Genomic DNA, 15,729 nt, shown 5'->3' with positions numbered 1-15,729 from the left:
ATCATCATTCTTTTATTTGAACCTATATGGGTAACTTCTCATAGCTACGTGTCCGGTAAAGATTTGGGTCGTTTCGAAAGTACTTTGGTGATGACGACGGAAGTTTGCTGCATCAGCCAGCGTTGGGTTTAGAGATTTTACCTGTAGAAGAAGCGCGGTAATGATTCTCCCAACGCTGCTGCATATTTTGTTTTATACAGCGTTTAGCAAAGTCAAGGAGAAATTCTGAGAAGAAAGGAGACATTATTTTATATAGGCAATTTGCGGCTCTTGCTCGTTTATCTGCTCTCTTATTTCCTACAATACCAGCCTGTCTTCTTATCCAGCATATCAATTATAGGTTATCGACAAAGATACTCTAAATTTTCATGCAAATACACTCATTTTTGTACACAAATATCGGCTTTTCTTTATGGACAGTCGAAGATTACTCCCATTGTATTCGGAGTCCAGTCTCGCTTATATTGCACTACGCAATCAGCCTGACGACATTCGTTCTCGTGAAAGACCTCTCAAAATATTCGATTAGATCTTTCGAGAAAAACAGCTGGGAATGGGACAGGTGTTCACGTATTATTATTATTATTAAAGGTGGGAGTCATGGCTACACAAGCTCCTGACGTCACTGCGACCTGTAAAGATCTATTTTGACTGGTCCCCGTTATTAGTTTTCGTCCGCCAAGCCCAGTTTTTTATAAGCCTGGCTGATTTTTTATGTTTTTTTTTTTTTTTAATTTTAAACTTTGATTAATAATGAACATAATGTGACCTCACTGGGGTTACCCGTGCCGAGGACAGTTAACAATATATTTTTTAATATTTTACATTTGAGAATAAACAAAGAAGACTTAATATACAGAGATAATTAACAAAATGTTAAGACAGTTTTCAACACTACGTATTTATGTTTATAATTAATTTATGTATATCTTTATTATTTATATAATAAAACGCACAATGAAATAACAAAAATATAACATAAGCTGTTCATTTGTGGAGCAGTTGATTGAATGTTGGTTTGGGCGAATGAGACAATTCATTTTACTTTTACCTAGCTCCACTTTCCACTTTTTTACGGCCTTTTTGAACGTTTTCTCCTTACTAATTGTTTTCATAGATAGTGGAAGTAGGTTATAGTTTTAAATTGAATAATACTTAAAATCCCTTTGTCCGAAAGTGGTATTAGTTTTTATTTGTTTAAGTTGTCTTTGTGTTGAGGATCTAGTGATTATATTATTTGTATGTGATGTATTGAAGGAGCTTTGTCCTTCATATAAATCAGAATAGTTTTTGAATATGTAAGCAAGTATTGTTTTAGCGTTTATTTGCTTTGGGGTCATAAGTTGTGATTTGTGGAATATTTCTTCATGTACTGAAGTTGAGAATTTTCATTTTGCTAAATGTTACCCTCCAAGCCCAAATCCGTAAAGCATCGGGCTGTAAGGTAGATGGTAAGCTCATTCTCAGATTTAAACAGTGATAAACATAGGCAAAATGGTCACTTAAACCAGCCAATGACCGGTCATAAGAGCTGTAAATGCCTAGACTTCCATATTTCCTTCTCTATAATGTTCTCCATCTCTGTTGTAATTTGTTACTAAAAATTTGTTCGTTATCTTGTTTTTCTTTTTTTCACAAATCGATAAGTTCCGAGTAATAAAGTTTGTCCATTTTTTCGGCTCCCTGTAGATGAGGTGGGTATACACATGTAGAAATTACATCTATACCTTACTTTACTCAGCCTCCCTCGCGGGGACCGCCCAGGGGTTGACAAATGGCGGGCTTAGGAGTGGAATGTACCCCTCCTTCCTACAAGGTCAATGGCGAGCCATTTCCTGTAGCTAGATTGGATAAATTAGATTGATAATCATTACATTCGCTTGTCTGACTTACTGACCAACGAGAAGACTTAAAGTTGGCCAGGAACAAACACAGATAAAATAAAATTTATTTAATAGAAAAAGATTTCAAAGAACCTTTTTATTCATTCCTGAGAATACATTGGGTGTTAAATAAGTCATGCCCCTTTTTTCGAAATTTATAAATGAGCATCAAAATAAAAGCAAAATAGTAAAGGTTACACGTCATTCAAAAGAAAATTTTCTGCTGTACAAGACTTTTTTATTTTTATTTATAGAATTATTTTTCTTACGAAATAAGTTTAAATGTTTTCTGCATACATAATAAATAATAACGTTTCTACCTGTCTAATAGAGTGAAAACTTATGTTTAGCAAGTTCATTTAACATTTATTTAAATACATGTATTATATTTAATTAACAATCAATCAATCAATTAATTTTTCAAATAGTATACTTCTTCTTTTACGAGGTAGTTACTTCAACAATGTTTGGAGTTTTGTTTTCAGGCGTTGCTGCTTTTTTTGCAATAAGGTTTCACCTCTTTTATTTCACAAAAGTCAACAGATGGCAGAGTAGAGTAATTGTGGTTTTTGAAACAGAAGCAGAATGGTAAATGTTACACTGTGTGTGAAGTGGCCACTTAAACCAGGCAATGACAGATCATAACCCCTGTAAATGCCTAAACTTCCATATTCCCTTCTCAAAAATGTTTTCCCTCTCTTTTGCAACAAATTAAAAAATCTCTAATGAGGAACTTCAGCCCTGTAAAATTAGAACATTAAATTTTTTCAAAAAATATATTTTTTTTAAATAAAAACGCACTACTTTGACCGATGTCACTGGTTCATATGAACCAACCAATGATATGAAAGTTGTGAAAGTTATCCGGTTGGCTAACCGTAAACGAACCAATTAGAAAAACTAACAGAAAACAACCTTGGACGTCACACGCGGAGTTATTTCAGAAATACAAAACTTTTAATAATCATAGCGCTGATAATACTAATATATAAAAAAAAGTTGCTTAGTATAATAGTCAATTAACAAATAAAAAAAATTAAGAAGACACTTCCTCATTAAGTACAGGTAAATAAAAACATGATGATTAATTGCGTGCTATCAATTTAGCAGATATTTAATTAAAAGTTCTTTTTTTAAATGCTAATTTGATTCGATGTCTTTCTTACCCCTTTTTTTAGTTTCATAAACACAATTTCATTAGATGAAATTTTTTTCTAAGTGACGTATTTTTGCATTGCGTGGTAATATAATAACTTCAGCATCTTCTCGTTTGATGTTGGTGAAACTCTTTATTGCACCATGTCACTTGGGAAAAGTAACCTTTAAAATGCCGTGAATGCAATAAAACCATTTACCAGCAATTTTATATTTTCACGTCACTCGTTTTTTATATTTTTAATGAATTAGGGTGAACTTACACCACTTATTTTTACTACAAACCAGAAGACATTGTGATTGAAAATTTATTGAAGTTTCGGATAGAAATTCGAGCTTCTCACTTGGTCTTTTGTCTTTACCTAATCCCATGGGACGACCAATAAATCCATACGTCAAAAGAAATCAACCACACATCGATTAACCAATTTATTGAACGACCTTTTTTTAAAAAATAGGATTTGCTTACTTTTTGCATGTTAAAATAAACGAACTTGTAGACTAAAATCAGTGTTTGATTTACATATTAATATAATATAGAATCTACGAAATTAACGCTTAATCGAGAAATGATACACGTTTATTTTTTACTATTTTTATTTAATTTATACACATTTTATATATGCCCATATAATAAGGTCTGACATACCTTCCCAAACAGTTCAGTTTGAAAAAACAAGATTAAAAATCATCGTCATCATTCCCTTTCCACACCCAATGGTGCATAAGGCTCTGCACTGGTCTACTAATTGCAGTGTAACTTTATCATTTTTATAACATGAAGGTAGGATGATCAGTCTGACGCTTTAGATGCCAGTCTAAGGACCATGAAATATTTTAGTGTAAAAAAACCTGTAGGGTTTATAGTTCATGATTGATAACACACATGTGCTAAATAATTTCACCTGAAATATAGAGTCATGACTCGAAGAAGCGGCGTTTTCTATTGAATTCAATGTATTACATTCTGCGAAACACGAAATCAGCGTTCTGCAGTACATTAACATCGTCCCTACCAAAGAGATATGAAAAACAAATGAAATGAAATAAAGAGACCACAGGGTGCAGTCAACGCCCAGTCAGTCAGTCACTCAATTTCAGCATGTAGTTCAAGTGCAGTCTGTTCAACCCATCATCACCACTACGCACGCGCTACACAATTAAATGCTGTATTTTATTCGCCATGTTATAAATACGCATCAAACTGCAACCTCGTGTCTTCTGTCAATCTCTAACTGGAAAAGGAGCTCCACCAACTCTCAGCAACATAAATCCTACACACCTTTTCAAATAAGTATTTAATGTGAGCCATGCCGGAAATCAAACCCGAGACCTCTTGCGTGGTAGGCAAAAGTTTTTTTTTGTCTCAAAAAAAGAAATATTTGCGTTTTTATGATTTACTAAAATATTTCATTTTGACGGCCATTTTCAACGAGTTGTAAATAACTCACTATTAAAAAATGGGAATCAAGCTGGGGTAGAGTGGGATTCGAACCACGGACCTTTGGCCCGTAAGTCCGAGATACTAGCCACAGGACCACAACCCGATTTGACAAAGTTCTGACCACTACATTACAAGGCCGATCAAGTATATAAGTATATCGACATATTCTAGGTATTATAATACAGAATCATTTTTTTTTGAAAATTTTGAAACAAAACTAAATTAAAAACCTATACTTTACTTAACTTTTATTTTTTTAGACTGTTTTATATTGATAATACTTGAAGTCTTATACTTATTACCTTATACTGTACTAGTTGATGACCTTACTTTGATGTTTGTATTAATAGACTAGAAAGGGTCCAACAAAAAATATAAAAACAGGTCGACTAGCGGTTAAAACTTACCTTCTCTAACTTTGCTGAAAGTATGCAGTACTTACCACAGAATAAACTATCGTGAAAATTAAAGAATAATGTTGGAACAATTCTTTTTGTCCAAAAAAATAAACAATCAAATTGATTCCCCTTATCTACTTGACATAATTCCATTCCGTGTGCCATCTAGACCGACAAGAAAAATATTCTCTTTTACACAGGCAACGTTTCAACGATCTATTTAAAATAATCTCAAATCAGTTCATTTCAGTGCCGAAAAAATCGGCGTTTATCATAAGTTAAGCATACTTTTATTATGATCGGTTTGCAAAACGGTGGAGAAGGTAAAAAAGATACAATTAAGCAAATTTGAAATATAAACAAACATATTAAGCACTGTCTTTAACACTATCCTAGATTCAAACTAAAGATATGAACTCTTTTTTTCTACGGTATATTTTGTTGACCTTTAATAGTAAGGAATATTTTATGTTTTTTTATATTTTTTATTTCCGTTTTTAATTACTATGAAAATAAAAATTAATACCTTATAACCTTTTACAGAATATTTTATTTTCTCTTTCTTATGTTACACAAAAATATAATAGCTGTCTATTTATTAAAGGAGCAAAAATCCATAAACATTTCTTGTATACTCACGAACTTGTGGATTTTTTTGTTTAATATTTTTACTGTTAATGTGTATTTCATTGCTATGTAATTATTCTTTATTTTTTTAATACTCTGTTTTACCTTTTATGTTTATTGTAAAAAAAAAAAATAGGTAAAGTAAATTCATCTTCTAAGGTAGACAGCATTTTCTTTTTTTAAAGATATGAAATGCAATATATTTTATTTCTTTTAAATTTTTACACAATTGATGTGAAATTATGTACAATTATGTATAAATAAAAAATACACTGACACTCCGGAACGTGCCTGTGGGCCAGTGGAGTGGCTATATCCATAAAAAATATATATATATTGAATGTACCTACCTATTATATAGACATTTTTGTTAACTATGTATTTGTATTGTATTTTATATTGGATTAAATAAATAAAAATAAAAACAATACCTAGAATATGCCAACAAAATCTCTATAGATTTACCAAGGCTGATATTTTTCATGAAAATGAATGTCTAAAGTCATATTGAGAGAAGCAGATATTTAATTAATTTTAGTATTTTATACATATTTTTCATATTTTATCTTTTACATTTGCCAACAATATTTTCAGTTTGTCCAAGTTTTTGTAGACAAGAACTGGATTCAACTCCCTGGGGAGCTGTTAATATCAACATATTAAAACAGGTATAAAGAACATTTTAGAGAAGGTAAAATAGAAGTCTAGGCATCTATAGGGCTTATGATCTGTCATTGGCTGGTTCAAGTGGCCATTTTACACACTATGTAACATTCACCATTTTGCCCATATTTGAATATCTATATTTTTTTTTTTTTTTTTTATTTTGCACCACAACAGGCCAGGAGGCCCAATTACAGTGGTTAATTACATCACAGAACACCCAGGCTTGAGAAAAATCCCATTTTAATTTTTGTGTTCTCACCGGGAATCGAACCCGGAACCTTCCGTGCGTGAGTCAAGCGTCTTGACCACTACACTACGGAGGCCGCCATATTCTTACAATCCTTTCATCTCTTGATTTTTGCGAACTTAAAGAGCTGAAAAATTTATTTATGCGGGTGAGATTCATATAATTGAATTATTTTCACATACTAGGCAACGCCTGGTGCCCTAATAAGCCCTGTAGATGCCTAGACTTCTATATTACCTAGTCTAAAATGTTCTTCATCTCTGTTGCAATATGTGAATATTAACAGCTGCTTAGGGAGTCGAATCCAGTCCTTGCCTACAAAAATTTGGACAAATTCAAAATATTGTTGATAAATCCACATGGGCCATGAAGAAGTACAGAAATTGAAAAAAAATTTAGGCCTGTACTTGTTCAAACCCTCTCTTAAAACGTTCTTCATCTCTGTTGTAATATGTTTTTGAAAAATGTTGTTATTGTTATTAATAAAACATATAATATATAAAGTACATATCATACTCCCCAGGAGGTATTAAAAAAAACTCCTTTAGGACCGAACATATTTGTATTCGTTATATATTTAATCTTCGCAAATTTGACCACATAACCGAGTATTGCACGCAACTACACTGGCTCAGTATCAGGCATAGAAGAAACATTCACATTCTATCACTTCTTCACAATATTTTAAATAATCCCACTTCGCCTGTTTATCTGAGAGAGCTCATCCAACCTCTTTCACAACACGGACTATCTCTTCGTTCTAGTAACGAGAGAACCCTTTTAATACCCTGTCATCGCTCTAATTTTTTTGCCTCCTCTTTCACAGTAGTAGCCGCTCGATTGTGGAATAATCTACCCACTAATGTTAGAAACGCCCCTTCTTTATTTACATTTAAGTCAAGATTGAAATGTCACTATCTAAATATTTAAATTGTTCCTTTATCCTTCTTCTTTCCTTCCCATCCCCTCTCCTCTCTTCATAGTAAAGTGTTATTTTTTTTATACATATATTTATTTTTGTTAATCTTTGCTTTTAATTTTTGTGTAAAATTGTAAGATTCAATATGTCCATGTATTTATAATTTTCTCAAACTTAACGGTTTGGGTAGGTAGGAAGAAATTGCCTTAAGGCAATATGCCCGCCCTTATATGTATATTTATTGTACATGTATATAAAGTGTCAAATAAATAAATAAATAAAACATATAAAGAAAACATTTTCGTGACAAAACATAAAATCAAACATTGTTAATACATCCGAAATAGTAATAAAACATAATGTAAGTAACATAAAACACAGTACTTTACATCATCCATATAAATTACATTAAAAACTATCACTATCAAAAAGATTTAAATAAATTTTTTTTATTGGGAGACTTTTGAATTTTTTAATCGACTTTTCGTGTTTAGGCTCATTGGGCAGTTTATGAAATTCGGAAAAGCCAATGTTTTCCAGAGTTCTTGTGCAGAACTTCGTTAAGCGAAACTTGGAAAAATGAAGATTCCCCAAGTAACGCGTATTGTAATAGTGAAAATCATGACCAAATGTGTATTTTAAATTTATTGTATTCAACATAATTTTAATTCTTATCTTATATGGAAATCAATGTATGACAGGGTTACGAATGATGAAATCAGGCGAGCAGCAGTTGTCCTGACTGCGGAATACTAGAGTAGCGCAGGACCGAGATGCTTTCGCTGTAGTAATCGCCAACGTCAGGGGGACCTGACAAGGCACCGCAAGAAGAAGAAGATACCAGGGCTCAGTGGGTATCACACAAATTTAACGCCGCAACCTAGAATAATGTGCTATACACAAACTAATGTAGCAAATGTGGCGTAACCAATTATAGTCATTATTAACGTTACCAAAGTGATATTGTGTATGATATGTACACCCTTATTTCGATAAATATGAATTATTTTTAATTTTTTTAGAAGAAAAATTAAATATCACATCACCTCTGTTTATGGAAGTGAAACATGGAACTGGCAGAGGAAGGATGAAAGCCGAGTAAACGCGGTTGAAATGCGATCTCTTAGACGAATGTGTGGGAAATCAATGTATGACAGGGTTACGAATGATGAAATCAGGCGAGAGTGTAAATCTGAGACAAGTATAATTGATAAGATTAAGAAAGGGTCTCTGAGATGGTTTGGTCACGTAGAACGAATGGACGACGAGAGAATGGTAAAACAAGTATATATGGCAAAAATTAACGGCAACGTTAGACGAGGACGACTAAGGAAGACGTGGCATGATCAGATAAACCAAAATCTTAAGTCTGGTCATGTCAAAAGCAGACAGAACCGAAGGGCATTTATGACAAGATGTATGAATGTGAAAGAGGCTAGGATTGTATGCCAGGATAGACGTGTGTGGCGGTCCATTATCTCTGCCTACCCCTATGGGGAAATGGCGTGATGGTAGTAGTAGTAGTAGTAGTATGGCAACAATTATTTTTGTGCGTGCATGTGTGTCCTACACTAATTTACAAAGAAATTGACAAAGTTTTTTTGTAAATGCTGATTGTTTATCCAATAAAATAAATAAATACCAAGACCTTCATTTTGCCTTTTCAAAGAGGTTCTTCATCTCTGTTAAAATATTTGTCAAAATTAAATGAGTTTGAATATATTACAGTACATTATGTACGTTCAGTGATCTTAAGAATAAAAAGGATTTTGGGACTTGAAAGGGGCATAAAATAAATTCGGATTTCTTCACTTCGTTGAATTTTATATTCAAATATTACCTACCCCAAAGAAAGTAATACTTTTGGACTTAAAATGTCGAACGTAAATAAGGGATGAAATTGCTCAGTGAGGTCTTTTCCCTTAGATAAAATAACCATTATATTATAATATTTGAGATATTCGCAGATAAGTGTATCTTTACTTGTAGACATGTCTGTAGAGGAACGAAGACTATGTATTTATTCAACAACAGAAAGCAAAAACATTTTTAAAATCAAATATAACATAATCTATACACTCGTGAACCATGTACAAAATAAACAAAGCGTATATACAATAAAAGCATGTACTTTTTTTTATTTTTTTAAACTCTCATATGCTTAAAATTGGACGAAAGTTAAGCTTTATGGTCAAACCACACTCCAATTGCACAGAGCAGCGCGTCACAGCTATACAAAATAAAATTTTCATGGTTTTGGAAAAAACAAACCGTACTTCAGCTGCGCTACACTGCGCGGTACTCCATGCAAAATTTTGTAGCGCAGGGCTTCTGAGTTCAGTTGCAGCGACGTTGTGTTGTTTGACCAATACGATTTAACCACTTAATGGCTGTATGACACACTTTTTTTATTTTTTTTATTTATTTTCATATTATATATGTAAAATTATAATTTATCCAAAACTGCCTTAATTAGGGTTTTTAAATAAATAGAAAACAGTTATCAATATACAGAAACTATAACAAAGGTAGCGAACATAGTGAAAAACATAGTAAAAAATGCAGTAAAAAACATAGTTTTTTTTTTAATACTCAGTAAAATACGTAATAAGTAGTACTTACGTTTACACTTATTCGAACTCCGTCGTTCTCATTCAGTGCCATGTTTTAACCATTTTATTTATGACAATCAAGATTGCATGTAGAATTTTTCAAGACAAATCTAAATATATCTTTATATATATAATTACTCTGTACGTGTGATGTCACCGAACTTCTCCTAAACGGCTAACCGATTTACTTGAGGTTTTCAGATAAATATAGATCTTTGCGCTGTGCGTGTTCGTAGATATTAAAATTTCCAATCTTATGTGTAAAAAAGAAGTTAGAAGAATAAAAGTTTTATTCATCGATCTACCAGGGTTACATTCTAGATGAATGCATTTAACATATTACAACAGAGATGAAGAACATTTAAGAAAAGGTAATATAGAAGTCTAGGCATCTACAGGGCTTATGACCTGTCAACGGCTGGTTTCAATTAGATGAATCTCACCCGCATAAATAACTTTTTCAGTTCTTTTACTTCACAAACATCAAAAGATGGAAGAATTGAAGGGGTATAGATGTTTAAATATGGGCAGAATGGTAATTGTTACACAGTAGGTTAAGTGGCTGCTTAAACCAGCCAATGATAGATCATAAGCCATTTAGATGCCTAGACTTCTATATTACCTTCTCTCAAATGTTCTTCATCTCTGTTGTAATATTTTTGAACTATTTCAGCTCACATATTGATCTGAAGTTTTATTTTCTATAATTAAATTAAATGTAACGAAAAGAATACCGAGCAATACTGGTTTAACCTAACAAAGATAATTGAAATTAATTTACGTTAAATGTTATAAGCGATTAACAACGTTGTTTCGAAGACAATAGGAAACAATGCTAGGCGGAGGAGTCAGAATTTAGTTTTTTAATCGTTGCGCTTCTGTGTTGGTAGGACTGGCAACAACTGCCTTTAAAGTTATGATTATTTTATCAAACCTGAAAACGGTTTTTGACATAGCATTGTGTATACGGTTTAAGAATATTTTCTTTCGTCAGCAAAATTAACGAATCAATTTATCGATCCAATCGTAATGATCTGTTGGTACTTACTTTTGTTTGACTTTATTGCCCCATTTGGTCTCATCAATATTAATACAAATATTATTTCAGTACGTGACGTTTTCTCACTAAACTACCCAATCAGAAAATGGGTACACTAGTGGTCAAAAGATCAGTAAACCTTAAACCTTACGATTTATTAATTGAGTAATTCATTTCCACATTTGATAACTTATTGAAATAATCACATGTATTTCAAATGCCTTTAATGGACTCAATAAAAGTGTTTTCTTTGTTTCATGGAAAATACTCGATAAAAATGATCATTAACAAATTATTTACAATTTATAAAGAAAGCTCATATTCATCAAGATTTGCCAAGTCCGGAGGTTTTTTATTTTGTAAAAACAAACGGACTCAGTTACTAATAAAAAAACCAAAATTCATTTTCAAAATGTGTTTTTATGCCAATTTTTTTCACATTGAAATGTAATTAAAGAACCATACGTTAAAAAAATTGGTACATATTGCTAACCCAAAGCAACTGTGAAATATCTCTGAAAAACTTATTCTTAGATAGTTGGACTTCTAGGTTTGCAAAGGTTTGCAGAATCGAAAAAGGAGGCGCCTAATGAAAACCATCTCAGAGAGGTGAGCCCAACAAATCGGCCACATTATACGCCATAAGGATCTCCTGCATGACATAATAGAGGGAATGGCTGAGAGGACAAATTTCAGAGAGCGCCTTCGACGAGAGTATTTGGAGTTAGTGCGCCAGGATTTAAACTGCGCTTGCAAACCAATCCCCAGGATTGAGACTGCAAAGAATAATGGATCAGTTAAGAGTAGAGCTGTCACCTGTTTAGCTGTGTAAAGTTACCACTCGTTTACAAAATCAATACTATAGGTATAATTATGGTAGCAAATAAGTTTTTTTTGGAAATATTCTTATGGTTTGGTTATAATTATTGGAACTCTGTCTTTCAGAAAGCAAACGGTGGTATAAACATTGTTAAACAATAACTAGATGATAATCTTCTTAAACTTAATGTCACGTAAAGCAATACTAATCTATAAAGTTACTCTGATAAAACATACCAACTTCTGCAACGGGCAGATTCCATAAAACACATTGGTGTTATCATAGATAGGAATTTGCGATGGGAGGCTCAGGTCCAGTCACTGAACTCTAGGTTGAGAAAGCTGTGCCATCTATTCTGCTCTCTTAGAGATCTGGATATTGGCACTCTCAGAAGTGTGTACTTAGATCTGTTTCAATCCACTGCAACCTATGGAATAGCTGGCTTGGGGAGATTGTGCGGCATCCATTTTAAAGCCTCTCATAATTTCACAATTATTATTACTGAGAATAATATTCCGGCGCCCTCCAACATACCCGTCAGAACGGTTGTTCCAATTCATGAAAGTGCTGGATATGAGAAAACTGTACCTAAGAGAAGCACTTACATACTTCAGGTTGAACAAAAAGAAAAGGTCTCAGCAAAATGTCCGTACAAGGTTTTTCCACAGCACGAATTATGTCATACCCCAAAATCGTACGACTTTTGCTCGGAGATATCTCTTATTTATCGCACTGAAAGTTTTCAATATTTTGGAAGAGCGTTTTAAGCTCTCAAGGACAAATACTATTTTCAAGAAAGGAATTAAAGACTGGATTTTCCTTAATGGGAGGGATTTGAATAGGAAACTCCTCGATGATTTTCCGAATATTTGAGTTTACTGTTTACCATATAAATGTGCCATATATATGTTTTTTTTAAATTATTTTTTATGTTTCTGATCCTATATTTATGGTGATATACTCATGCGTCTGTGCCAACTAATTGCTCGTCCCATCTCAACACAGGACTTTTAGCACCATGGAGTTGGGACTTATGTCTCAAAAAATGTACAGTAAATTGATGTATGTAAATAAATACATTTTGAAAAAATGCGAATTTATTTGTAAATATATGAGTTAAGAAAAATATGCAATTGTTTTTAAGCTACAAATATCCTAATTAAAATTTTTCATTAATCTGTGTTCAGAGAACAAGGGTTAACCTATAAAATCACTTCATAATTTTTATTCAATATATTGTGTGTCCTTGTTTAATTTTTCTTATTTTTTTATTTTAAATCTATTTGGTTATAAATACGTTGGTCCACCAGTGTACAGAATTCCATATATCTGCCTAACCATGCACGTCACGTATTCTGTGTTAGCAGAAGTTTCTCGCAAAGGTACCAGGAGAGCAGAGATAGAGAAAGCAAAGAATAAACAGACTAAAACTCATCTAACTAAGCCCGCGCTTATTGCCAATACAGAGACGACTGACGATATTATGCGGGTAATTTGCCCAATCCTCTTTCCCGGCAAAGACGGTGCACAATAGGCGTTTCAACGATTCAACATCGCACAGCGTAACAACTATTAAAAGGCATAAAACTCTGTTAGTGCATTAAAATGTAATCTCACTCGTTATTTTTTAGAAAAGGAATGAATTTATTTAAAAATATATTTTTAAATCTTACTTGGTTTTCTTGGATCCGTATTTTTGTTTTCTTCTTTATTTATATAAATTATACATTTGTGGATTTATTGCCACTTCTGCTAAAATAAAAGTTTTATTAAGGTTATTTAAATTTTCATATTGCTCCAAAAAACTTATTGTTTAAAAAGTATTATTTTATTCTATTAACATAAACGGCAAATCTGCCTTTTACAAACATTTATAATACCTACATATTTGGCTTAATTTTTTAATTTTTTTTCCTTTAAAACTTTTCAATTTATAAAAAAAAATATTAAACCTTAAAAATTAAACAAGATTTATATTTGAAAAAATAACCTAAAAATTATAGAGCATATTCAGTAGAAAGTTAAAATAATAAAACATTCTACAGTAATACAAAAAGAAAATGATAAGTACTGTTTCATACAGCTGGGCAAAGTGAACAAAAAACTTGAACTACTATTCTGCTATTGTAGAATTATTTTTCTTTTTCATTATTACCTAGCTAAGTACTAGCCACTTTAAGTGTATGTTAAATCATTCTCAACCTTACTTTGTTATATTTATATTTAGAGTATAAGATTTTCTCACGTCAATCGTTATCTTTAATATGTCTTCTTAGATTTGTTGTTTATTTTTTACTCTTTTGCTGTTTTTTTTATTAATATTTTACTTTCACTAAGCTGTTAAGTTTTAATTATTCAACTTTATTTCATATTTATTTTTTAAAATAAGAAATATTTGTTTTCCTATAATTTACCCTAATATTCCATTTAGAGGGCCATTTTCAACGAGGTATACGAGTAAATAACTCACTATTAATAAACAAGAATCAAGTTGAGGTTGAGTAGGATTCAAACCACGGACCTTTGATCCGTGAGTCAGAGACACTAACCTCAGGACCACAACCCGATTAATAGTATATATTGCATAATGAATTCTTCACTGCTGTGATTTCTGTAATTTTTTTGATTGTTAAAGGTTATTTGGACCCTTAATATATAAATAAATATGTAAATAAATAAATCCAAATCAACAATGAGAAAAATTATAATTTAGAGCAGTAGTTGCAAAAGGATTAAGGTATAAATATACATGTCACAACGTAGCACGTAAGCGTACTGTTATTGAGAAATGACTACCTAGTGGCATGTTTGTTAATTTGTTTATTTATACTTTTACTTTTTTTGTATTTTTTTTTATATATTTAATAATGTTCCCTCACTGGGGTGTCCCATGCCGAGGGAAACATTTTTCAATTAGTACAATGAAACATGCCTTAAATTATTTATTTAACATAGTTAACATAACAAAATCGTCACTAATCTAATTAACCTAATTATCATCGTCAACATAAAAAGCAATAATAAAATAATCATAAAAAACAAAACAAATTCACATAGACTTGTGTGTCGAAAACATTATTAAAATGAAGTATGCTTAAATTAGCATATTGACAAATTGATCGACGCGACGGTTGATTTTTGAGCGTGCTACCTGTGGCGGGGGTGAAAGGGTTATAAGTAATTAGTAATAAGCAAGTTTGAACGCGGTTGCTTATTAGCATGCTACTATTGATTGAACCCAAATCGTCCTAGTCTTTCTTTTTTGATTGTGTCGACAGAATTTTTGTATGCATTGCATTGCAAGCAAAATTATGACTTAGTTTTTCATGTTTTCCATTCAACTGGCAGAAAGCCTGGTAAACGATATGACTCGCTATTAGAACATGGGAATCCAGTTTAGGTAGAGTTGGATTCGAACCACGGACCTTTGAGCCGTGAGTCCGAGACTCTAGCCACAAGATCACAACCCGATTTGTTCGATTTTACCAGTGTTGTTAAATCTAGTAAGATTTTTGGATTCGTACTTCGAAACTCTAGAAATTTTAATAATACTACTACCATTCGCACATTGCATGATACGAGTACGCTACTCCGCAGAATTCTAGAATACTGTTTCATGATTTAGGACCCATCTGAATCAAACCACCCCCTTGAAATAGATAAGGTTCAAAAGTAATTTTTGCGATACTTTTATCTTAAAGTAAATAATATTTATCCATTCTTGTATCCATTTTTATTGCCAGCAGGGATGCTGGATTGTAACACTCTCGAATCTCGTCATCAAATTTTTCTTATGAATCATTTTTATAAGCTGATTTCTGGAAGTATTAAATAACCGCCATTGAATCTGTAGCAATTGCACAGAAATCTTTAATCTGAGCAATTTAAAAAAAACATTTCGTTATCCAAGTGACTTGCT

This window comes from Micrasema longulum, unplaced genomic scaffold (assembly GCF_059751315.1).
Source record: "Micrasema longulum isolate JH-2025_06_02 unplaced genomic scaffold, ASM5975131v1 h1tg000340l, whole genome shotgun sequence".
Lineage (NCBI taxonomy): Eukaryota > Metazoa > Arthropoda > Insecta > Trichoptera > Brachycentridae > Micrasema > Micrasema longulum.
The sequence above is the reverse complement of the archived record's forward strand: the minus strand, read 5'-3'. Positions refer to the sequence as shown.